The sequence below is a fragment of the Micromys minutus genome (genome assembly GCF_963924665.1).
Source record: "Micromys minutus genome assembly, chromosome: 11".
Taxonomy (NCBI): Eukaryota; Metazoa; Chordata; class Mammalia; order Rodentia; family Muridae; genus Micromys; species Micromys minutus.
Window position 1 is genome coordinate 7,388,274 of NC_137980.1, and position 27,986 is coordinate 7,416,259.

Below are 27,986 nucleotides of genomic sequence, written 5' to 3' on the forward strand. Positions count from 1 at the left end.
TCCACATAACATCAGAACTATCTTCATAAAGGCTACTGTAGTGTTTGGTAGGCATTTGATACTTTAGTGAAACTGGACATGCTGAATGAAATGAAGAGGCAGCCTTACCAGCAACTTTCAAATACTTGGCTTCAAACATTTTAGTACCCAGGTCTCCCTTTGTTCTTTTTATTTATTTGTTTTCTGGGGGGAAAAGAATAGCTGGCCCACTCTGTGCTGCTATATAAATAAAATGCAACCTCTAAATGCAAAAGTAATTTTAATTCCCCTGGTTACCATATTAAAAAGTAAATGGAAGCCCATAAAATTAATTTCAGCAAAGTGTCTTATTTAACCCAACATATCCATAATGTAATTAGTTTTAAAATGTGGTAATGACACAATGTATATTCCTTTTTATTTGCATTATATCTTTGAAATATGGTGTGGTTTTCACACTTGCAGCCCTTCACAAAGAGGACTAGGAACATTTCCAGAACTCAGTAGCCTGCTGTGGCTAGCCGCTGCTGGACTGAACTAAAATCCCAGGGATCATAGCTCCACAGGCATTTTGTCTACTTTTGAGACTCATTTTTCCTAATGCAAGTATTGAAATAACTCCTGTCTTGTTTGAACTGCTGCTTGTATCACATGGAAAATTTCATGAAGAAGTTGTTTGAAGCTTAGCATGTCCTCTGGAGTTTCCTTTTTGTTGTTCCTAATTCCTCTTTCACTCTTCAAAATTCTCATACTTTCCATTTTTGTTCAAAAGATTAAAATCATAAAAACTCATGCAAACTATGTATAAGATAATATAATGCGGTTTATGGCATAAAAAAAAGTTTTGGTCAAATGCCTCCAGTCTTTTCTTCTGCCTGACACCTGACCTTGATAACCCCTAGACAGGATATCAGCAGTTTGCCTTTTCTTTAACAGTCTAGTTCATAAGGACACTTGTCTTCTGTAGTTCTGGTCTCCCATCTCCTAGCTACCACTGACTAGTTCAAGATTAGTGTATAGTTGTGGTCTTAGTCAGAGTTTCTAGTCCTGCACAAACATCATGACCAAGAAGCAAGTTGGGGAGGAAAGGGTTTATTCAGCTTACACTTCCATACCTCTGCTCATCACCAAAGGAAGTCAGGACTGGAACCCAAGCAGATCAGGAAGCAGGAACTGATGCAGAGGCATGGAGGGATGTCACTTACTGACTTGCTTCCCCTGGCTTGCTCAGTCTGCTTTCTTATAGAACCCAGGTATACCAGCCCAGGGATGGCACCACCCACAATGGGCTGGGTCCTCACCCTTGATCACTAGTTGAGAAAATGCCTTACAGCTGGATCTCATGGAGGCATTTCCTCAACTGAGGCTCCTTTCTCTGTGATAACTCCAGCTTGTGTCAAGTTGACCCAAAACCAACCAGTACAGTTGTGTTTAATGGATGCATAGAAATAAGAAAGAGAGCTCTCTTTACCCAGATTTAAATATCTGGCTTATGTATAAAAACAAGCAATGCTGGTAACAGATGTGTATGGTCTGCCTTTAGGTAGGTATACTTTCAGTACACTGTAAATGTGCTAATGGGGAGAACACACATGAATCTCCACTAGCAATAATCTTATAAACACAGTGCCTAAACCGCTTTTCCTCCCTAAGTTTTTCTAAAACAAATCTCTTGCTAATACTTTCAGCTAATTACTTGCTAATGGGTTGGAAATTCTAATTCTATAAGCATGATTCTTTAAACTGAAAGTCCTCTTTGCTATCCAGTGACTCTGACTGACTTTCTCCTTTCTGACTATTCTTCCCTGTCCTTTTCCTTTCTATTTCTCTCCTCCTCTTGTTCCAGCCACCTCTTCACCCGATGGGTGTTCAGGCCAAGCTGATCTGTACCCAGCCCTTCCTTCCTCTGGCCTTTTAAAAATATTCTCCTTGTAGTCACTATGTGGCTGGCTTTCAGGTGATTGTGGCAAAACCAGCTGTGAAAGTTTTGTTTACCCACAGCTCTTCTATATCAGGGTCTTCTCCTGACACATGACTTATACCTGATACTTACACAATCTAGAAGAAAAGATAGGACACATGCAAAATATATTGGCATAAAGTGTCTTGCAAATTAATGTAGCAGAATCTACATTTACCACTGGCTACCCAACTCACTTACTATCTTGGCAAAACAGCAATCTGTTTGAAAGGAGTTCTAAATGTCATGGGGTTTTTTAAATGCTTTTGAATACAATCTTAATCACCATTTCCAGTGGTGTGTCTACATCGCAGCTGCAGCACTGCTGATTAGAGCATCAATACCAATTGATTTTCGAGCACACACTTGCAACGTCTATTGTATCTCATTGCACACTGTACACTATTGGTATTTAGCCAAAGCTAAGAGGAAAAAGCATTTGTGTACAGAATACAGAAGTCTCTGAGAGTTTCCTAATTCCCACGAGAACTTAGAAATCAGGTACTCAATGTCCCACTAAACGGTTCCTTACAGTTACTGTGCTTGGTGGCCAAAGCCTCCAATAACTCTCACATCCAGAGCCAGGCGCATTCAGCTGTACAATAAGCCCTAAAGTCTCTCCTTCAAAAAGGAGGCAGGATTCATGGCTTTAATTTTGCTACTGATAATGTGAAAAGTGTAGTCTGTATATGACTGAGCAAGCGCTCACTGCCGGTTCACACTCTAATGAAATTCTAATTGTTTCAAAAGTTTAGGAAGGATTTTAAAAGAATGGTTAATCACTGTGATGACAAAAGGAAGCCAGGAAAATAAAGTGACACACTTGAATGAACTGTGAGAGGGAACAACGCTCACAACATGCGATAATGCCATGACTCCGTGTTATTGCACATTTCTGGGCTGAAAAGATATGGCTTGATGGGTAATTTGTCATGCTGTGCAGTAGAGAACAACAGTAACGAGGCTTCAGACAGAAGAAAATTACACAAATAGCAGGGTGGAAAGGTATAATTGAAGATGGCAAAAGATTGAAAGAAAGACATTTAAAATTACTGCACTGACCTACTAAATGCACTTGGGCGTGGAATCCCGGCCTCACAAGAAGAGGCATTAAGTGACTGCAGGCTGTGACACGCGTGCAGAGGAATGCCAATCTCCCGGGCTTACAGAGAGGAAAAACACCACGCACCGCCTGATGGAGCAGCCGCAACCTGCTTCCTTAAAGAGGGCTGCCTGGGATGCAGTGAAGTCTGATAGGGAAACTTTCCCGAACAAGCCTGCTTGTCTCTTTAAATTACACGTGCAGCTAGTAGGTTGAGGGCTTAACTCACTCTAATTTTTTTTTTTGCTTGAGTCGCTAAATTTCTATGCTTTAGAACTACAAGACCTCTGTGATACCTTTTTGAAAAGAAAGAAGTCCAAGTGCAGAAAATCCCTTCACACATCAAGTTAAGTTTCAGGAGAAGGATGGAAGAGTCCCAGAGAGTAACATGACACTGTGGCTGTGTGGATAGTCTTATGTCAACTTGACAGAAGCTTGAGTTATCTGAAAGGAAGGATTCTCAATGGAGAGAATGCTTCCAGAAGATCCAGCTGTAGGGTATTTTGCAATTATTGATTGATAAGTAAGAGTCCGGCCTATATGTAGGACCACTGCTGGGCTGGTGGTCCTGGGTTCTATAAGAAAGTGGGCTGAGCAAAGCATGGGGAGCAAGCCAATAAGCAGCACTCCTCCGTGGGTTCTCCATCAACTCCTGCCTCCAGGTTCCTGCCTTGTTTAGGTTCCTGCCCTGACTTCCTTCAATGATGGACTACAATGTGGAAGGGTAAGACAAATAAACTCTTTCCTTCCCAACTTGCTTTGTGGTCATGGTGCTTTATTGTAACAATAGAAACTCTAAGACAGTGTCAAAGAGACATGCCCAAGCAAGCCCCTGTGGATTCATTATTTGAGACTCCAGGCAAGATCCTGAACCTCAGATCAAGATCCCTTTTAGATTAGTAGGAATGAGATACTTTCTGAAGATTTGTTTCTTGTTCAATGATTTTACTACAAACAGTGCAATTCCCAAAGGGTATTTCCATAAACGTTAATTCCTTTTCCTTCTGGGGCTTGTAAAGCTGGAGATGTCCCAAGTGAGCACACCTAGGAATAGTTCAAATTCCTCATCTACCTTGCTCTCTTATATTGTGTGTGTGTGTGTGTGTGTGTGTGTGTGTGTGTGTATGTGCGTGCGCGAGTGCCCGTGTTCAAAAAGAATTTAAAGTAAATTCTTTTTGAGAACTTGTGCACACAAGTTCTCAAAAAGAATTTAATTTAAGTACTTCATCAGTTTTATTGCAAGAGCAACTACTGGTTATTAAATTTAAATGTTCAAAGATCATGAAACATAATGGAACATCAGAAAGTAACATAAGTTTTACATTCTGAGTATGGTATTGGTCCTCTAAAGAATGTGAAGGACAAAATTTAAGTCCCCCTAAGTCATGCAAACATAACCACCCAACAAACCTAAGTATTGGTAACTTTCAGTGTTCCTTCACACTCTGGAGATTATACGGTACAGAAAAACACATATTTATTCTTCAGAGAGTATATTCAAGTTGGCTGGTCAGATATGAGTCAAAAACTCTGATATGAGAATCAAAGAGTTGTTTCATGGCCTACATTTAATGATTATTTATAAGAAGTATAATCAGAGATAACAGAGTTATCTTCATTCCTCTATTACCAGACCCAAACACTGACAACTATCACTCATACATTTATAAATTTAATTAACTTATATCAACCATCTAACTATGTTTGTAAATAAAGAAGTGCAGAAACTCGGACCTGGAGAGCAACACGGATGAGAATAAACAACACTGGATACAGAAGGGAAGACCTGCAGAAGACATGAAACCCAAAAGAGGACTTCTTATCTCTCTGTGGAGTGACCTGTGGTGCTGGGCCATAGCAATGGGGAAGGCAACTTGGTTTTGTTTTTTTGTTTTATTGTTTTTTTTCTGTTTTTTTTCTTTTCTTTTACTTTCTTTTGTTTGGGGGGTGGGGGCTATTTTATTTATTTACATTTCAAATCATTTCCCTTTTCCCGGTTTCCTCTCCAAAAGCTCCCCCATTCCATCCCCTTTCCCCTGCCTCTATGAAGGGATCCCTTACCCACTCCCACCTCACTGCTCTAGCATACCATTACACTGGGGCTTCAAGCCTCCACAGAAGCAAGGGCCTCCCATCCCATTAATACCAGATAAGGCCATCCTCTGCTACATATGTAGCTGTAGCCATGGGTCCCTCCATGGGTACTTTTTGGTATTTAGTTCCTAGGAGCTCTAGGGAAGCTCCTTGGTTGATATTGTTCTTCCTATGGGGTTGCAAACCCCTTCAGCTCCTTCAGTCCCTCCCCTAACTCTCCCCTTGGCGTCCCAAGGCTCAGTCTGATGGTTGGCTGTGAGCATCTGCATCTGTATTGGTCAGGCCCTGCTAAAGCCTCTTAGAGAACAGTTAAACCAGGCTCCTGTCAGCAAGTGCTTCTTGGCATCATCAACGGTGTCTGGGTTTGGTGTCTGCAGATAAGATGGATCCCCAGGTTGGACAGTCTCTGGGTGGCCTTTCTGCTCTACTTCTTTGTCCCTGCATTGCCCTTAGACAGGAACAACCCTTGGTTTCATCCAAGTGTACAGCTTACCTCCATGTTTGTGAGCAGGACAATTACTCCCTATAACCTCCTTTCCCTTCAAGCACTGCTATCAGACTCAGAAACTCATGCATGCCCCATCTTCTGTCTGCTGTAGTATGTTGTTCTCTTGGGATACTAACGCCCTCAATACTTTGAAGAGGAAATACTCTTCTAGGAAAGTGTTCTGCCCCTTCAGGGACCCTGGAAATGTCCCTATGACTTCATGCTACTTTCCCACTAACCACCCATGACTTTGGGTCCACCGGAGCAAACTGGAAGAAAAGGTAAGCCGCACTGGCTTTTTCACTCCCTCCTGCTCTCTGCAATGAAAATGTGTTCAGTTTTTAATCAAAAACTCCAAAAGACATTTCTAAACTATATTTAGAAAGGGTGACTTTTTTAGAACAAAGTTTCCTGTATTGCTCTGGGTATAGATCCGATCAGCAGGGCAGGGGTTAAGACCATACATTCTGTATCCTACGTGGGACTGAGAAACTCCACAATCGGCATAAGCATATGCCTTATAAGGCACATAAATCGTGCCTTGTGGTCCTCTAATCTTCCTCCTTGCCCAATAGCTACCTTAGCCTCCAGTGATGCAGACTTCTCTCTGCTTTTCCGCAGTTCACTCCACATTCAAATCCTGCTGTCCAGAACGAGTTATTAAAACCTATTCACACAGAGCCATGGCAATAACATCTGAGCAAAGTTCTACAATTTCCTGAGGCATCTCATATCTGTATCAATATCCAAAGACATTAATTTCTGTTTTACCAAATTTGAGGATCAAATGCAGATACCGTGGACATTTGTGGATCAAACAACCTGATTGCTCTGTATAACAGTAAAACTTCCGATAGTCTCAACCATGTCTAGACCAACAGCATGCCAGAGACCTGACTTTGTTTCCATTTCTTAGCAGTACCTGCATTCAGTACCATGTGGTCCATTTCACCCCAGAGACATTTGTACCTCTGAGCAGCTCTGGCTGTAGAGTCACTTGGTGGAATGTGATTCAAGACCATAGAGTAACCCCACATTATTATAAGATCCATGACTTAAAAATGCCTCTACCTCCAAAGTATATCGATATTATAAAAAAGTGATTTGGTTTATTACAACTCTTCACTCTGTAGTCTAAACACAGATTAAAACTAAATTCTGAAAACAGAACTAAAGCCAAAAACAACAACAACAAAAAAGTGTCAATCCATGAATGTTCTCATTTCAAGCCATTTTGACTACCTGGTTTTTGTACATCAGGTTTTCCGGAGCCACCTTTATTGCCAATCATAAATGCATTCCATTGCACACCTCAACAGAATTGCTTGAGCATCCTTAATGCCTTTGCAAGCAGTTGTATAGTCAGCACCCTATACATTAGAGAAGCATGGGGTACGAGTGCTGTGTCTTCTTAGAATAGCAATGAACTTTTAATCAGACTGTCTCTTCATTCTGCTTACTTCTAATGCACCTTCACTGATGCTCCATTGTCAGACAAAGACGAGGATGAATTCTAGACATGAGACCTGACTACAGAAAAAGACGAAGGAGGAAAACAATGTCCTCATCAGAGGGTCAAGTGCTGAGCTTGTGGGGAAAAAATGGCTCTGGTTTTATGAGATAATTGTGTTCCTGGAGGGATGTCTGAAGTACTCTGCAAGGCTGACGAGGCCAGATCAATGTACACTTACCTCTCCTGAAGGCTGAAAGGTGTGTAGTGACTATGTGTCATTAAAAATTTACTTGGCCATGGGCATCACATTCCATGAAAGGATGACCCTGGCAGGGCACTCAAAGTTCCCACTTTACTCATGTCATCCTCTAAGCATCAAAACTGCCACAGACACCATTGCTGTCATACAGCAGCTGATGTGCTGTCTATATTTGAGAGGGTCGTATCAATTAACTATATTATCCATAAAACCGTATTTGCAATTACTACCACTTCGCAATTTATCATTAACACATTTGGCAGATTTTTTTTGCAAAGTAACATTTATTTAAAGGTTAATCAAAATTCTTAGAATAGCATTTATTATAATGTGATTTTTTGATAATTGACTAAATTAGTGGCTCTTAAAAACACCCTTGTCTCAGTCCTGCTCAGTATACACCACACTGCCATTTGGGGAAAAGGAATACATATTAGGAATGTTCATTTCAGACCTCGTCATGGAAGATCATATATTAATGTAATCAGGTGGTACATTTACATGCTCATTAGTAATCCATCATTAGTCCAAATGCTCACTATTAGGAATAAATGTACAACGAGTTATTCAGAATACCCAGAAATAGGATTTCTCATTTAAACATTCAGAGTCATCCAACCGAAATAAGTGCACACCTTGAATTTGAACTTTCAAGACACATCACTAAAGTCAATCAGTTATGTCAGCGTATTCTGCAGTAATAATCTCAATTATGAAACTCCTGCCCCTCCCTCATGCAGGAGATGAGGGTAGTTTCAACACTGAAACCTTCAGATCTCGTAGCTGTGAACGTTCCTGATGAATTGTGTGTTTAAATTGTGTGCTTTAATACAGAGCATGCCACAAGAGCACATTAGTTATGCTGTGTGCCATTTAATCCTATGTCAAATCTGTTCTAGCATACTAAGGTAATTTAACTGCAATTAATCAATCAAGGAAATAAATAAAAATGTTATAAATGCCAAATACCATAATTTAAAAAACCAACAAACTACTATTGACACATTTACTCTAAATAAACTTACTGGTCACTCAAAATGAAACAAGTTAAAAGACGGATGTTATTAAATCTTTACCTACTTGACTGGACTGTTCTAGCTAAAATGTAAACAACTTGGAAGTCACATTTCATATTATATAGTCCATGCCTGATAAAATGACTTAATTCTCAGACATGCCCAGTGTGCTGAAAGAAAAAAAAATCAAATAATTCAAATACCCATGTGTCTTAGTCAGGGTTTCTACTCCTGCAAAAACATCATGACCAAGAAACAAGTTGGGGAGGAAAGGGTTTATTCACCTTACACTTCCACATCGCTGTTCATCACCAAAGGAAGTCAGGACTGGAACTCAATCAAGTCAGGAAGCAGGAGCTGATGCAGAGGCCATGGAGGGATGTTACTTACTGACTTGCTTCCCCTGGCTTGCTCAGCCTGCTTTCTTATAGAACCCAGGTCTACCAGCTCAGGGATAGCACCACCCACAATGGGCTGTGCCCTCCCACCTTGATCACTATTTAAGAAAATGCCTTACAGCTGGATCTCATGGAGGCATTTCCTCAACTGAGGTTTCTTTCTCTGTGATAACTCCAGCTTGTGTCAAGTTGACACAAAACCAGCCAGTACACCATGTGCAACCAGAGTCTTTGTGATATTGGAATCTAGCACCTCTGACAGGATGCTTTAAACATGCTTTCTTACTATGAAACATAAAATGGTGGCATTCATCAACTCTAGATCTGCTTGAGGATACACGAATATTCTGATAGATACAGTTTCACGTATCACTCCAGAAAATTATTTTTCATGTTTGTAACTTAACAGTTTGTTAAATATTCTTTGGAATTAAGATCTGAGAGGTTGGTATTGACTCAGATCTAGTCAACAAGAACTTGTTAGGCACCAACTGAATAGCACACAACGTGTTGGCAATTTTGAAAACTGACCAAAAATTAAAAAAAACATGTTCTTGATTTCCAGATCTGAACCCAGTGGCACAGGTTTTAGTGAGTATTAATAACAATACCCTACTTCATCTCCACGGAAGAGCTAAAGGCAAGGATGGTCTTAGTTCTTGGCAAGGATTTAAGAATATCAAGTGCATGTATGTCAAACAATCATGATGGTCATTAAAGCACTCAATCCACTTCCCACTGGAACCTCAAGGGGTAAGTCAACAAGATCATGGAGAAAGGGGGTGTTATTAAGATACCTCAAGGTCTCCGCAGATAGCATGTACTAGTGCATTTACTAACATCTCTTACCTCGAGTTGCTTGCTCTCTGGGGAATGACATTGTCCATGTGTTTCAATCAAATTACTTTTGGTAATACAAAATGATAATTTGTGAATTAATGGCCACCCAGTAGAAAGAACAAGAAAAACATGTTCCTTTTGTGGTTCTTCATGGTAATTATAGTTAAAGACTGTCATTACTAAAAATATCCAGAAGATAAACAATAAACAAGAATTGCCCTTCTCACTTCCACACTGTGTGCCCTGTGAGACAGAAGTAGCCTCGACCACCTGTGGCTATTGACCACTGAAATTTTGACTAGTCCACCCTGAGTTCTGCTATAAGTATAAAATATATGTGGGGCTTCAGATACTCAGTGAAATGCTTGTAAAAGAATTTTAACAGATTTATTTTGCCTATTTATCTAATAGTGTTTTGATATATTGAATAGAAAACATTATATTACTTTGTCCATACCTTTTGTGTTTCACTGTGGATCCTGGAAATTTTAAGTTGTATTCATGGCTCTCGTTGTATTTTTATTGGACAGATATAGCCAGAAGGCACTGCTAAGGACAATAATTTTAAGTGTATCCTTGTACAAAGTAATAATTATATTCAGAGCATATGATGATATTTTAATGTGATTCTCTGATGCACAGTTTTATGTTATAAGCCACTCCATGCATGATGCCACAAAGTTAGGAAGGGCAAAAGCAAAGTTCAAGGTAAAGTAGGATCTGTTACCACACACTCATAGGTCTGCAAGGTACACCATTGCATATGCCATGATGCCCCCATTTTCTATGCTTTTCCTCGGATCGGCATGAAGGATGGGCTCAAATTTCAGGCAAGTTCAGACAACTGCTTGACTTTTGGGAGGGTCTTATCTTCCTAGTTCACTTTGCATCTCTTTCTGTCTCTTGATTGGACTCTTTGCTTTGATAGCATTGAACAAAATGCAAGGCTAAATGGGTTGGGGGGCTGTAGGTGACTGAGTGACTGAGCCTTTTGCACAATACAGCTACTGAGATACCAAGTTTCAGAGTTTAAAGACTTATTTTGTCTGGGGCCCTTCTCCTTGTTACAAGTGAGAGGAATAATGAATATTAGGCAAATCCAGCTTGTACATTTGATATCACAAATGCAGATCTGACACTACCCATAGCTGTCATTCAAAACTAAAGTTGCCAATCAAGGGGAATATGCAAAGGGTATAAAGGAACTGCGTCCAGCCAAGCAAATCTAAGTCATAAGGCATCAAATCTAACAAAGGTTGAAGCCATTATCGGTGATGTCCAGCTAGCAGACAAGTGGTGGTATTTGTTATATTTAATCTCATGATCTGATACAGCACAAAGTAGAAAGGGGGAATAGAGACAGACCCCAAGATTCTAGCTGTGTGTGAACAGCAGCATAAGAGTAGAAACATTGTGCCTGAGACATCTTCTGCTGTACAGTTTAGATATGAAAGTAATTTTAGAGCTTTTAGCCTGACAGGAGTCTCCCCAACATATCCAAGCTACATCCAAAACAATCACTTAGTTGACCAACCTCACAAAGGCACAGACTCCCACACCATTCCCAACCCATAGTACCTGCAACTTGGAGAGGAGAAGATGAGGTTCCAGTTCTTATTCTGCGTGTTATAAGCCAATGTATTAATGGCTTTTGGGGAGGTAGATAAAGCCTAATAAATTCTGGAATGAAAATGAGTTATCACAGTTTGATGAGAACATAATTTATATTGAGTGCCTTTTCCACTGCTTGCCACTAACACCAACAAAACCAAAATAAACATCTCCTACAGAATTGAGAAATAGTATGTTTTCTCTTTACTTCCTGAAAAGCAAAGGAAAACTCATAACTAAAAAAAATTCAAACTGTGACATTCTGCCGGCCAATTAAAATCAGCTACTGTGCAAATAGTAACGTAAGTACAAAACTCATGTTATGTATGTGTCTATCTCCACACAGCATCCATTGCTAAGCATCAAGGTATGGCTGATAGTGGTAGAGCAGGACCACAGATGAGCATGCTTCTCTGCACTTGGATTTGATCACACTGTGAGAACACAAGCCACCTGTAAGCTTACTATGTATTTTCTTATAATTCCATGTACACTAAGACATTGATAATCAGAGCCCAGCATTTTCTGTAGTGAGAGTACAGTAAACTGAGCCATTCTACTAGTCTGTTGCTGAAACTACAGCTTTCTTAGACAGAAACACATAACCTGAGGCTGAAATTAAGGCAGATAAAAATACTTATATATTCTTTATATATATATACATGAATATATATATATATATATATATATATATATATATATATATATATCGTGGATTTGAAAAAGAGCAAAAAGAGGTACAAGGGCTGGTTTGGATGGAGAAAAGTGAAAGTGGAAAAGATGCAATTATATGATAATCTCAAAGCTACAGCAGATAAATATTTTAAAATAAAGAGAGATAAAGTGTATTGACTTGAAAAATAGAAATATTTATTCTGTTATATGCATTCTTTCCTGGAGATTCCAGTACCTGAAGCTTGTCTCTTGTGTGATAATGCTGAAGTTGTGGAGACATTTAAAATATCGAAACTGTCATCTAAGTCCTAAGAGAGCACAATGCCAGGCCAGATACTGTGCCCAGCAAAACTTTCAATCACTACAGATGGAGGGACAAAGATATTGCATGTCAAACAAAATTTAAACAATATCTTTCTACTAATCTAGCCCTACAGAGCATACTAGAAGGAAAATCCCAGCACAAGGAGAGTATCTACACCAAAGAAACGAGAAATTAATCATCTCACAACAAAACCAAAAGAAGAGAATCACACACACACACACACACACACACACACACACACACACACACAATATTACCTCATGAACATCAAGAAACTTAATTCCCCAATAAAAAGACACAGGCTAACATACTGGATACATAAACAGACTCCGCATTTTTCTGCATACAAAAGGCACACCTCAGTGACAAAAACAGACACTATCTCAGAGTGAAAGGCTGAGAAAAAGTTTTCCAAGCAAACAGTCCCAAGAAACAAGCTGGAGTTGCCACTTTAATATCCAATAAAAGAGTCTTTCAACAAAAAGTTGTCAAATGAGATGGGGAAGGACACTTTAATTATATCAAAGGAACATTCAACCAAGAGAAATTGGAACCACCAAGTCTCAATTCTGAATATCTATGCCCCAAATTCAAGGGCACTCACATTCATAAAAAAATTATTAAAGCTCAAAACACACATTGAACCTCACATATTAATAGTGGGAGAGTTCAAAACCCCACTCAATAGACAGGTCATTGAAAGAGAAACTAAACAGAGACACACTGAAATAAACAGAAGTCACAAACTAAATAAATTTATCAGGTATCTACAAAACATATAACCCCAAACAAGAGAATATACTTTCTTTTTTAGTTTTGTTTTTCAGAAGCAATTTATTTTTCTTTTGTTTGAAAATTAGATATATTTTATTTACCTTTCAAATGTCATCCCCTTTCCCGGGTTTCTCCTCCATAAGCCCTTTATCCCATCCCCCTCTCCCCCTGCTTCTATACCTTCTTATCACCTCAGGGAGCCTTCACCAAACTTGACCATATATAATAGGACACAAAACAAGACTCAACAGACACAAGAAGATTGAAACAATCCCATGCATCCTATCAGATCACCACAGCTTAAGGCTGGTCTTCAATAACAACAAAAACAACAAAAAAACCCACATAACCATGGAAACTGAACCACACTCTACTCAGAGATAACTTGGTCAGGAAAGAAATAAAGAAAGAAATCAAAGACTTTCTAGAATTCAATGGAAATGAAGACAAACTTGTCCAAACTTATGGGACACAATGAAAGCAGACTTAAGAGGCAAATTCATAGCACTAAGTGGAGAAATCCCATAAAAGCAACTTAACAGCACACCTGAAAGGTCTAGAACAGAAAGAAGCAAACATATCCAAGAGGAGTAGAGGGCAGGAAATAGTTAAACTAGTGGCTAAAATCAATCATTTAGAAATAAAGAAAATGATACAAAGAATCAACAAAACCAAGAGCTGGTTCTTTGAGAAAACCAACAAGATAGATAAAACCAATCTATATAAAGAGACTGTATACAAATTAATAAGTCAGAAATGAAAACGGAGACATAACAAGAGAAGCTGGGGAACCTCAAAACGACACCAGATCCTACTAAAAAAGCCTATACTCAACAAAACTGGAAAATCTAGACAAAATGGATGATTTTTGGACAGATACCATATACCAAAGTTAAGTCAATATCAGGTAAACTATCTAAATTGTCCCATAATCCCTAAGGAAATAGAAATAGTAATTAAAAACCTCCCGACCAAAAAAGAAATACAAAAACAAAAATAAACAAACAGACAAAAAGCAGGGCTAAGTGGTTTTAGTGCAGAATTCTACCAGACCTTCAAGAAAGAGCAATACTCCTCAAACTATTCCACTAAATAGGAACATAAGGAATATTACTAAGTCATTTTATGAAGTCTGCCACTTCCTCAGAAAATTGGAAAGAGTTTTATCTGAAGACCCAGCTATATCACTCTTGAGCAAAAGAAGACCCACCATACCACAAGGTCACATACTGTACTATGTTCATAGCGGCCTTATTTGTAATAGCCAGAAGCTGGAAACAACGCAGATGTCCCTCAACCAAAGAAGAGATACAGAGAAATATACTTTATGCAATGGAATACTATTCAGCTATTAAAAATGAGGACATCATGAGTTTTGAAGGCAAATGAATGGAACTATAAAATATTATCCTGAGTGAGGTAACCAACACCCCAAAGAACATGCATGGTATTTACTTGCTGATGAATGGATATAAACCAAAAAGTACCAAATATCAATTATACAACCAACAGACTATGAGAAGTACAACAAACAGAAAAGCCCAAGTGAAGATGTTTCAATTCCACTTAGAGAGGGGAAGAAAATAATCATAGAAAGCAAAGGGATGGAGAAATCTGGTTGGGAGATGGGAGGATGAGGAGAAAAGAAAAACACGATCAGGTACTGGAGGGAACATAGAGGGCCAGAAGAATGAACAGAAATATGCAGCTTCCGGGGCAGGGAGCAGGGGGGACTAAATGGTACCCAGGAGGTGAGAGCCTCTCAGGACTCAGTGGGAATGACCTTCACAAAAATACCCATCAGTGGGTAGAGGGAAGAGTCCACCTCCAGTAGATAGACAGGGCCTCAAGTAGAGGGATAGGTTCACTAACCCACAGTCAATATTTCTGACCCAGAATTGTTTCTATCTAAAAGAACGGCAGGGGAAAAAATGGAGAAAAGACTGAAGGAAAGGTGGTCCAATGCTGCCCCAAATTGGGATCCATCTCTTGGGGGAGGGGGCACCAAGCTTGATACTGTTATTGATGCTATGGTTTGCTTATAGAGAGCAACCTAGCATGGCTGTCCTCTGAGTGAGACAGACACAAGTACCTACACCCAAATATTGGACTGAAGTTGAGGACCCCTGTAGTTGAACTAAAGGAATGATTGAAGAAGCTGAAGGAGATGGCAATCCCATAGGAAGACCAACAGTTTCAACTAACCCTGACCCCAGGAAGCTCCCAAAGACTAAGCTACCAACCAGGCAGCATGCACGGGTTGGTCCAAGATCCCCTGCAAATATGTAGCTGAGGGCGGCCTGGTCTGGCCTCAGTAGAAGATGCACTTAATCTTAGAGAGACTTAGGGCCCTAGGGAAAGGGGAAACCTCACGTCGTGGGGAATACCCTTTTGGAGGCAAGGGGGAAGAAAAGTGTGATAAGGAACTGTGGGAGGGGAGACTGGGAAAGGGGGGATCAGTAGCTGGAATGTCAATAAATATAATAAAATTTTGAGAAATGTTAGACCTGCTACCATGCACTATAATCTCATATGGGATACAACATCTTGTATGGATTAATGTGGTTTTGTAAAAAGCAGCTGAGGTCAAGAGTTAATTAACACTCAAGAGTGGGTTCTTATAGAAGAGTGAGCCAATTTCTCCCTGTTCTCTGGCTCTTCTCTCTCATATACATGCCCTTTCTCATCCAATAGTTTTGCTTCTTCTTCTTTGTACAGTTGCCAAGATGCCAGAGGCTTACTGTCATAATCCTTCATCCACTGAAATCATAAACCATATAAGCACCATTATAAGGTACATAGTCATAGGTACACAAAACATAGACATTAGTCATCATATGTGTTCTGTATGTTACTCCTTAACTGCTATTAGGATGCATTGTAACTGTCAATGTATTTCTATTTGCTACAAAATTACCATTCAAAGTTCACTATGACATAAAATTAAGATACAAAGCAAAAGTATACTCTAGCCTCTGTTTCCAAAGTTAGTAGCTTGCAGATATTCAAATTGGAACTTAAAACCTGTGTACTCCACTAAGTCAACTCAGCCTTCTGCGGTTCTAAGTGCTCCTAGTGGCACACATGTAATTTGATCACATGCATAACTCAGAGTAACAATTGGCCCAAACAAACCATGTAACTGCATCATTGCTTCAAATTCCTACCTGTATCTGTCTAATTTCAACCTACTCTCTTCCTTATTCCTTACCCAGAATGACCAATGATATGTTCTCCACAAATACATTTATTTCCCAAGCACTGTACTAAAGTAAAACATGTTGAATAATACTTATTAACCTTAAGAAATACTGTGATTTTATAATGTACTTATTTCAAAGATTAATAAGAAGTTAATTAATTAATTATTAAGTAAGTAAGTGCCCCTGTGGGTCAGGAGTAGTGTGTTTGACCCAGCATCCATCTCCAATGCTGCAAATATACAATAAAACCCAAGGGGGGAAAACATGAATTCCAGTTATTTCCTTTGAATGTGCCCAGATTAAGTGTCACACCAACTGCAAAGGGCTCCCTGTTCTTCAAGAATATCATTTACAAGGGCATTTTCCAAGACAAATAATTAGAACTTCTTAAATTGCTGACTAATTTCAGGTTCAGGAAGGGGGTGATCAAAATAAGTATGTAAAAATTTTATCTTTTAGAGTATTATAAAGGCTCTCAAAAAGCTGATTATGTAAAAGACACACATAAAAAAGCCCAGAAAAAAACAAAACTGTGACAACTTGGATGTGCAGCACCAATAGACTGAATGTTCAAGGTGACATTTTAAGACACTAGTGACCATAAGAGGACACTGAACACAGTCCATTACATGCAGAACTAATGGGCAAAGGAAGCAAAATAAACATTTATAGTGATATTTTTTTCTAAACATCAACTCTCCAAGAAAAACCTTTTATCTCCCTAGAATAATTCCTCCTAATAAACTAAAGAGAAACAGAAAGAACTATATTAATATTTTGCAAATCCTACAGAATACATGTAAACATCAACATCGGACGTCACGAAGTCAGAAGAAAAGCATGTTAAATGCATGTGTGAGGATGTTACGATTAAAACCCATTGCTATAATTAATATGTACTCTTAGCAATTAAAAAAAAGAATCAATATTCTCCATAATCTGCCCCAAAACTGATCAAAATTTCAGAACTTAAGAGGTAAAACAGAGGACGAAAGAACTCATTGAATGACTTCACAGTCATATCAGCAAATTTAGAGTATGAATTACTCAAAGTAGCAAACAACAAGGTTTTCTTAACCTGTAAGTAAAAATAAGTATACACTTGCAGACGAAAGAAGAGACATACCAACCAGGAATAAAGTTGGGGAACTTATCTGAGTTCTGTTTTTAAGTAGTAGAAAGAAAAACACTTTACACACAAGAAAACTTTGACTAATTCCAGGTTACATCTTGTTTTACATGTACTTTATGCTCATTGTAACTAGTAAGATTTTAATGCATACTATCAAACCTTTAAAAAAATCAAGTACTGACAAAAATGTATTCACATACTTTCATGCATAAAATGTGTACATTTATCTCTGTTTTTTAAAATAAAGTTTTTTTAAAAAAAAAAGAAAAACATTCATGAGACAAAGGCTAATGTGAAAATTATTTTAACATATTTAAGAATAAAGATTTAACAACTTCTTAGGTGGAACCAACATTTTAGATATGGCTAGTTTTTATAGTTAAAATGCTGTTCAACATTTAAAGGCTGTCTACCAAATTATTAATAGACAGAAATATGTTATATTTGAGATCCAATTCAAACAATTAATGGTAGATGTGGACTGACAATTGACAGAGACAGTTGTCAGTTTGACTTGAGTTCATTACACAACATCTCTAATTGTTAGTGTTCGTGGGGTTGTTGTAATAAATAGGAAAAGGTTATTCTGTGTAAATCAACACATGACAAATTGGGGAGGCCATTAAGAAATCAGAAGCCAGTGGTGCACATTTTTTTCTCAATTAAAACAACTCTTTCAGACTTTCAGGAATTAGATAAGAAATTTTACTAGAATATTGAAGACATATTCCCTTCAAAGAGGCCATGCCTTCTCCACACATAACAATGACTACAAATATGAAGAGGCTTTTTGGGGGGGGAACAGATTAATCAATAAGGCACTGAGCTACATTACTGAGGCCACAGAAGGACATGCAGAGACACACTTATAAGAACTGTTTTAATAAATGTGGTCATTGGCACTCTTTTATTATTTTAAATAAGACCCGATTTATGAGAGGTCTAATGGAGAATATGTACATTATTCAACAATATCCTTGCAAATATTATTTGTAGAAATTAATTTTCCATTCTCGACTTCCTTGAAAGTTTCTTGGTCCCCCCCCCAACTTCTAACTCACACATTTTTACTTTGGGTTTTGACATTAGAATGAAGGATCTTTGGAAATATTCCCAAGTGTTTTGAGGGCTGGGAAGGTGGCTTACTGGATTAAGCACTTGTTGAGGCAGAAAGGTCCACAGGTTCTTTGTATTCCTTTATATAGGTTCTCCAGAACCTACTTAGATTCCAGGAGGTGTGGCAGCCTCTCTTCATAGCATTACTCTGGAGTCGGAGCTGGGCTCCTGACCACTGTTTGTGCAGACTTGCCTGAACTGATGATCTCTTTGTGAATGATCCAACTTCCATAAGTAAAGTAAAAATTAGAGGAAGACATTGGCTTTGGGCCTCCATGTGCACGTGCACACACTGCACTGCACACAAAACAGAAGTCAAAAATGAGGAGAAAATGTTTCAAAATCACATAGTTTATTATGGTTTCTACAGAATCTATTTGTTTTGTGGTAGGAAGACCTTTGCATTTCTGTCTGAAAAGTTTCTCTTCTAATCTCATCTACCCCAAAGGACATGACCAAGTAAACCACGTGATTTCTAAAAGGATGACTATGAAGTCTACCATTTGAAGACATGTTTTATGATCATACAAATAGCAAGCACTCTTCCAGTGAGTTGACAGATTATTTTAAATCTATACAAATTTTAAATACAAAATACAAGCTTGCAATTACTTTGCCTATAATTTTAGCATATTAATATTATTAATAACCACTTGTATATCTCATTTTCACAGAATGCCTAAAAGCCCATGGCGATTTAAACCTTTGCGCATACTTTAAGAGCAGCTGTAGACCTATTCAGGGAGCACCTTTGGTTACATATTTGGAATTCTTTGCAAGGATATATTGCAGAAACAGTAGCAGAACTTCTCTAAGTGTTTGTCACTACTGTTTGAACTTTCATTAGAGTATCTTTTTGATATAATAGGTTTCATTATGGTCATTTTAAAATCTGCTACCCCAGGCATATAAGGCAGTATTACCATATCTTTCCATCAACAATATTAAAAAACATTCATCTTTAGAAAGTGTTATAAAGAAGTTGCACTAAAATGCAGATCTACATACTTAATTAAGTTGCAAACTGTTATTATATGACAGACCATGAATAGACATTAAAAATCTTTACAAATGGGTATTGTAACTTCTGATGAAAAAATTACTAATCCTGGAAATGCAACCAGTTACCTGGTAATCTGTCTTAAAATTCAACTAAATAAATATCAGGGCACATTTTCCCCTTAGACCTCAATTGTTTTAGCCATGGTTCCTGGAGGTTGGTATGCATTTTATATAACTGAACCAGAACTGTACTATCCAATTTTGTGGCTACTAGTCACAGGGACTTCATAACTGCAGTAAATAAATTCAGACTTCACTTTCTCTGTTCCATAACCCCATGTGGCTGGTGGTTAGCATGTTACAAAGTGAGGATACAAAGTATTTACACTATCACAGAAATTTCTATTGATTGATTGAACAGTGTTGGCTCATGATAGTGAGGCCATTAATGAGAGACAGGAAATACCAGATATGCATTCTTTTCCTGAGTATCCCTGGCTGGTGAGATATGAGTTTAGGAATACAGATAATTTGACACAAGCCTTAAAGTGACACTCACAACATCTCAGCACTGGTGTCCTTTCTCTTCTTTGCCTGAGAATGGATCTTGACATTTCCTTCTCTAGAAAATGAACTATGAGATCAGCATGTGAGAACAGTGTTCAGTAGGTTGGCTTTGTTCAGTACCACAATCTAGGCTAATCTTTGTCTGCCTCGCCCTTTACTCAACAGTAGACCAAGTTTGTTTTACATCAGGAGTTTCTCTTTCAGACATCAACCTCAGACCTCAGGCTTTGCACTTGAAAATTTGTCACTAGCACAAGTAACTAGCATCTGTTTTTATGGGCTCAGGTTCTTTAGGTCTCTTCAAAACTCTAGCAACTTCCTTTTGCTACCACAGATGTTTTTTAATTCAGACAGGTAAATTTTGTTACACATAAAGAGATAAAAATGCATAAATAGTATAATGATATAATTATATGATGAACTAAACACCCCTCAGAACTAAATTAAAATAGTTTGAAAAACTCAATCATAAGGCTAAACCAGGTGCATTTAAAGGAATTCCCAAAAGGCTTAATTTAAAAGTAGTATATCTGTATTTAAAGAATTGGATAAGTTGTAGAGCTGATCTAAGAGATTCTATAATTAAACAACAGATTCTATAATTATAAATCACTTTAGGTTTTAAGTATTTTCATGAAGACTATATGAACATAATACATAGTGTGTCATACTGAAAGTGATTTGATTTTTAAAACAAACTTTCATTTTTTAGTGACTATTTTAAATGTAAATATATTTTTTGCAAAGTGAAACCCATACAAGGGAACGTTTACTAGAACTTTCATTCCCTTTTCAGGTATTTTAGGAATGGCTCTTTCTCCAGAGTAACAATGTACTTATTGTTTGAGAATTAAGTTTTCCCATTAGATTTCACAGCTCCTAAGAAATGAAGTAGTACAGTGTGTTATGTATAAAAGTGTTTGCCAACTAGGAAAGGAAGGTGCGGAGGCTGGGGAGAGAAATGGGAAGGAGGAGAAAGACAGAGGAAGAGAAGAAGGGAAAGAGGGAAGGAAAGAAAATGGAGAGGGAGGGAGGGAGAGAGGGAAGGAGGGGAAAGGGAGAGAGGAGAGGAAGGGAGGGAGAGAAAAAGAGGGAAGGAGGGAGGGAAGAAGGGGAAGAAGTAGAGATATACTAACTTCCTGCTATTTCCCCAAATACAAAGTCGGGTCTTGACAATGTCACTTATTTTCAGGATTTTTTGCTGCAATTAAAACATAAGCTCATTTCATTCACTAGCTCACTGTTCAACCAAGACTGAAACCAACTAAATAGCTCGTAACACTCACCAGTGAAATACTGCCATAAACTCTTTTCATTTTTAAAATTTAAGTTACTCAGGTACCTGCTCCCGGCACAAGGCCTTTGAAAGGTGTCTTAACAAATGCTGGTGGGTCATACAGAAGTTTGAAACCCGGTTCATTAAGGTTTTGAGTAGCTGTTCTGTACGTAAGAATGAGAGCTGATGGAGAGGTTGGGAATAAACACATCATTTTATAAAATATGAGGAAACCTAAGGGTTTTGTTATGACGCACGTAACAATCAAAGACCCGTTTCTTTTTAGCAAGCTCCTAAAATGTCCCACCCGTATAATTATTAAATAAAAACACTCACTTATTCAGTACTCAACTAGCTTTTAAACTCTGAATAAGAGAAGTACACAGGGAGAGAGGTACTTACAAGGTTTCCCTGGATACTGGATGATGCCATTCAGGTCTATGTTTTATCTGGAAGTGGAGCCCTGCGGAGAAAGGAGGCCCATTGAGTGGCTGTTTAGACATAGTAAGCAAATAGGAACCTTGTTTACTTTACAAAGCATTTTTATTTTGACCCAGTTTCTTTTTCTCATCACACCCGAGCATTGTGAACAGCAATAGTGTGGTAGGACATGTACTTCCCCACTCTGGTAACTCCACTGAGGAATCCATGATTTTGTCAAAGTAGAATCTCACAAGGTTTTATCCTAACATAGTCCTCTTTAGCGAACTTTCTACAGATGGACAGTTAAATCTGCACCAGATACTTCAATGAACTTCCTGTCTTTTTCTTCCAACTACATTTACTTAACCAAGTAAGAAATCCGTCTATAAATTCACCTGTTAATAAACGTAAATGTCCTTACCTTAACCAGTCATCAAGGAACACCAGCTATAGTAAGGGTCACACATCAAGGGTCTCCACAGACCTGAGTTTCCATTTTAAATGGCACAGTGGCATCATGGATTCCCAATAATTTAAGTGGCATGACCGTTCAGTTTTGACACTGAGTCTCTTAGAGCTACAAGCTTTCTAATTTAGGAGCATGATTAATTCCCTCTATGTGATAAGTTTTAACCTTCTAATATTTCTTTGGATTGAAAAAAAAAAAAGCAAAGGAGCTGCCGCAAAGAAAGGCAAGTAAGTACAGTGCTTAACACGGTTTAATAACCTGAAATGAAGTAACTGTGTGCTATGTTTCCATTAAAAAGTTTCCAGCCACAATTAATTGAACAAAAACTTGTCTTGTTCCAAGATTATTCTTGGAAATGTAATTTTAAAGCCTGTGTGAAATGGGGAAACTTAACTTTTTTTTATACCATATGAAAGCAATTTCATTTTTTTTAGGAATGATTTTGGATAGACTTCCGATTGGATATTTTCCATTGGAACTCACAGTGTAGAGGCTTGGGGTGGGGGAGAGCAGTTCTGTGTTCTTTTGCCAGCACTGACAAAGGTCTGGTTGTCAATGATACCTTTACAGCTAAATTTACTCCAGAGTGACATGAACAGGTGCACCCCGGCCTGCCAGACACTTGTGCAGAAGGATCACGCATCTCACCGCTTGACGATCAAGGGGGCAAAGCCTCGGTCTTCATAGAAAAGGAGAGGAGGCAAGCGCAGCCCAAACTGGGGGGTTTCTCTTCAAAGCCAGCTGGTCTGGCTTTATTCTACAGGAATTTTTTACCTGTCAGAGTTTGGACAACAAAGCCCTCAGCAGGTGCTGAAGGGAACGACTTCCTGGAGAAGCAGAAAGGCGCTGGTGAGTTTCAATTGCCAAAAAATTATGTACTTTTTTTTTAATCTCTAAAAGTTGATTTTGGGTTATCTTAGAGGAGACACTGCCGGGGTACCTCTGTTCACAAAGCTGATGAGAGCAATGGAATCAGAGCCAACTCAGCCAAGAGTGGGGTTGCTAGGTGCACAAAACAGAGAACAACAATTGACGGTTTTTGAGATTATAAATGATTATAAAACGAGCGTTTTGTAAAAATGTATCTGTAGCTTTAATATTACTTTCTGGCTACTGTTTTAAATGTGTGAGAATAATGAGTTCATCACACGTATTACACGAGACTACACAAGAGCATTTAAGTTTCATTTTAATCTGGTTCTAATCTCCTTTGAATAAAATGTGATTTTTCCAGTGAATTTACAAAATGATATTGTGATATGGCACATGTTTTTTTCAAAAATCCCATGTGCTATTATGAGTGGGCACATTATAAGAAGAGATTAAAATCTAATGTTAATTTTATTTAATGTGCATTTAAAACATCGAAATGAACAGATTAATTAATAATTAAACTGAACCACCTTTTCTCATTATTTTACAGAGATTTTTTTAAAAGAAGAAAATCTTTAGGATAGATGGTCAGGGGAATAATAAAGCATGTTTTTACATCAATTATTTCCAAAATTAGTGCGTTTACATATTTTGGTATTTTTTATTTTGTAAATTCAAAAGTTGGGTAAAAATATTTTTTTTCAGAACAAGATTTTAATTAATGCAAAAGAAGGAAAAATGAGACCACATGTTAGGACATATTTTTAAAAAGTGATTCTATTTCAAGGACTCATTCTTTTAGACTATGCTTCACAGCATTTCTCTACAAATTGTTGTATTACAGCAAATTGAAAACATTTATTTAAGCAAGAAAGCAGCTCAAAGCTAAGGACTATACATAGCAAACATATGAAACCATTTTAATAAGTAAATTCCATATTCACAAGCAACATGGGATAATGAATGTAAAAAGCACAACATCATACATTGATCAAGAATGCTATAAATTATTATGCATTAAAATCAATTTTCTAGGCTGTGGGGGGTAGGATTGGTACTTAAGAAGAGAAAAGCTTCTACAAAAATAAATTACTAAGACTATGAAGCAAATGTTTTACTCTGATGGCACCATAAATAATTTCCAATCTACATGTTTAATACATATTTGTAAAGTAGAAAAAATATAAAATCTGACTTTTGTTAATGACCATCTTATCTAAAATATTTTTAAATTAAGTGTGTTTGGGGCATGATATAAACTTACAGATATTTTCTTAAACAGATTTAATTTCCCTTTGAAAATATTAAAAAAAAATTCAAATGACCAAAAATGGTCTCCCGAGCCCAAAAATCTAACACTCAAAATAGCAGTCTCATCTACAAGCTTTTCTGAATATGTATTTTAAAACACTGAAACTCTAATTTACTTTTTATTATAAAGGATGGGATGTATAATGTTCTTCAGATTACCAAACATATTTACTTACATTCATAGTGCTTTCTACTGCTCTTTTTTCATGGATGATTTGTCAGACTTACTGTTGACTCTGGGACTGGAATCATCAGATCTACCAAATTATTTTAATCATTTATCAATCTCTTAAAGAATGATACATAAAGCAAGATATTTTTTTCTGGTTTGTTAGACCCTATGTTCTTAAAGAGCCAGCACACTGCTTTTGGAGATGAAAACTGTTTATTACAAATCATAATTGGGTCTATTTGGGAATTACAGTTACTAAATTTTCATGTGTCTTGGTGTTGGCTAAATTTATCATGCATTCATTAATAAACACTGAAGCAGCAATAAAGCAACATTAAAAACTTCTGCCAAACTATTGGTTATGACTGGCAATGTTTTATGGGTAGTGGGACCTATTTTAAAATGTTAGGTAGAGTCTAGCTATACAAAATATCTAAAACTTTAGTATTTTCATTGTGCCAGGAATTCAGACAGGGTCTGAAAATTCCACACTTTTTTGAATTATCAGAAGCCTTAATTTACTATTACCACATATTGATATGTGTGTGCCTCCTAATAAATGCACAGTCCAACTCTTTCAATATATACAAACTGGTTTCTTTAGTAAGTCTTAGTGAGGAATCCCAGCTTAAAATGACAGTGACTCATACCTGCCCTACACATTTAAAAGATTACTTTTGAAACACAACTTCATAGCATAAAGATAATTATTTGAGTGGTGGAAAGTTAATCTTTCTCCTGCTTCAGAGAGCCACTCAAAGATGTTTTTTGTTGTTGTTGTTGTTGTTGTTGTTGTTATGTTGTTGTTCATTTTTTATATTCATAAGAAAGCTATTGGTTCTTCTAGTAACTAACAATTATTAAGAAACTGCATGGTAACTAACCATCTCTTTGATCTAAAGCAACAGAGTTTTGATGTGAAACAGTTTCTTGGTAAGTATTTAAAGAAACAAAAACTATTTTGGCAGCTTTATATGTGCACCCTCATTGACCAGACACCTGACTGACATCTGTCATCTGTCCATGGGCCAGATGTAATTTAATAAAGATAAAAATTGCATATTACTCATCCCTGTTGATAATACCTGGTGCCAGTAAGTTTTCAAGTCAGCATACCTAGACTCTGGGCAAGACAAATAGAAGGGATATCATGGCTTCTGCCTGGCATCCCCTGCTTCACCATGGACTTATTTTTCATTCTTTCTTAAGTGTTAACTCTTTTTTGTGTCTACATGTTTCATTTGTGGAGAGAGTTAATTCTTTTTTTTAAACAACTTTATTTTAAAAAACAAAGATAAATGTACAGATTTTAAGCATTTTTTGCATAAAAGTATACAATACATTTTTGTCAGTTAATTCTTTTAAAAGAACTGTCAGAGACATGTACACACTGATCAAAATACTAAGCACCCAGGTATCCTAGAGTCAGATTTACTTTGAGTTCATAAAATCCTTACAAGCTACATGAGGGAGGCTTTGCAACTCCAGCTTCTCATTTGAAAGATACTCCACAAAAGAATAAAAATAAAGCTAACTCAGAGTCTCTGATTTGAGGAGGTGGACCCTGGTTTGAGCTAGTCTCTTAGGTCCATATTCTGTTTTCTTTAGCTTCAAAAATATAGACAAACTGACCAAAGAAAAGTATCACATGGAAAAAAAATTACATAAGTAGAGCTGCTTGTCACTAATGATATCTATAGAATATATATATATGTATTTGCTTGCCATAGCTTATTAAATGATGCTAAAACTTTAAGAATCACTAAAATGTGCCCATTCTGAACTGTTTTGGAACCTCTTTATCATTTAAATGGATTTATAAAATAAAAATACAAATGTGTTTGACATAAAAGAATTTTTAAAATCATAATCTATGCTTTCAAAAATAAAAATTTAGCCTTATCTTTTTGAAAGATTGGAGAACAATTAAAAGTACTAAATATACCAGTACATAAGCATATATATATATATATATATATATATATATATATATATATATATCATAATGAAGAACATACTAAAAAGCTGATTCAACAATTAACTAGCTTGATTCGTGTACATGTGTGTGTATGTGTGTCTGTGTGTGTGTGTGTGTGTGTGTGTGTGTGCGCGCGCGCTAACAAACAAACCAGTGTAGGCCAAAGGCTTCATTTGTGTGTCCTAGCAAGTTCAGAACTCATATCATTCAGTTGCATTTGATTAATGTGTGTTTGACATCAAATCAAGTGTTATTGATTTTACCGGCTATTATTGACATATTCGTTAGTGATGCCATACAATAAACTGGTTCAATAAAGATTAAGAGTATCAGTATTCAAATAAATGCTCATTTTCTGCCCTCTAGAACAGAAATTGCTCAGATTAAACCCCATCTTTCCAGTTCTCAGAGAATATATCCTGCAGTAAGATCTAAAGCTGTGCTACACAAACAACTTACCAAAAAGGGGGGAGGGGAGGAACTTAAACAGTTCATATGAGGCATCAATAAAAATGATAGCTACTATTCTCTGCAAAAGATTGTTTTAAAGTAATAATTCTATGACTAATGTTGCCATTTAAAATTAAATCTCATACCTAACCTTGTAAGTGATATTTGCTTATTATAATATTAGTCCAAAGCTTCATCAGACATTGACCAGCAGACAATTTGATAATATGCAGTATCATCATGCAAATCAATTACAAAGCAAATTAATCAGCAGAGAAGTTAATAATATCCATTCCCAGCTTTTGTAGAAAAGAGGGGTATGGAAACAAAACACACGCAATACAAGATGGACGAGGAGAACAAGTCATTCTCTTGCATCTCAAAGAGTCTTAAGGAAAGTTAGCTATCCCTTGTGTGCTTCTAGAGGATAGCAAGTTTTTCTCTCTAGAGCTGATGTATGTGGTGCAAAGAACTCCCTGGCAGGGACAGAGGACCCGCATTCTAGCCACTGTTTCTGCTATGTACTATTGTGATAAAAAATAAAGCAATCTCTGTGACACAGATAAAGTGGGGCTTTGGGGTTAATAATATACAAACCACAAGGAAAGACATTTCAGCTAACCAGGAGAGTATTCGCTCTGCTTCATGGAAGGTGTCCCAAAAGAACTCTGGACCATTCCTAGCTCAATTGGCATGTCCCATCTTCTCCAAGTTTTTGGGAGTATTCCAAATGAGGAAATTCACAGACCGATGTAGAGCTGGGAAGTTAAATGGCGAAACAAAATCATTGTGCAGAGCATTACTAAGCACATAGACGAGTACCTTGGTTTCATTACAGGAGAGATCACACCTCAACACCACATCACCACATGTGACTCTGAAGTTCAGTGTGTATACCCATAGCTGAGCTGGATGAAAACCCAATGAATATTTAATATTTTCAGTTTGGTGAAACGGAAGGAACAATTTAAGTTTAAAAATAGTTTCGGCACATAATTGGCAGAAGCCAACGTGATAATGCTTGCTTTGTCAGACAAAAAT

At 37.4% G+C, this 27,986-nt stretch overlaps 1 protein-coding gene across 10 annotated transcripts in view; it reads left to right on the forward strand.

Annotated features, from left to right (window-relative positions):
• Nucleotides 1–22,796: 22,796 nt before the first annotated feature.
• The window catches only part of MEF2C (myocyte enhancer factor 2C), a 160,626-nt gene continuing 155,436 nt past the window's right edge, over nt 22,797–27,986 (forward strand). For all 10 annotated transcript variants that reach the window (XR_013975245.1, XM_080925307.1, XM_080925308.1 and 7 more), the window contains exon 1: nt 22,797–23,010. The gene's annotated coding sequence lies outside the window, so the exon portion shown is untranslated. The remainder of the gene's footprint in view (nt 23,011–27,986) is intronic.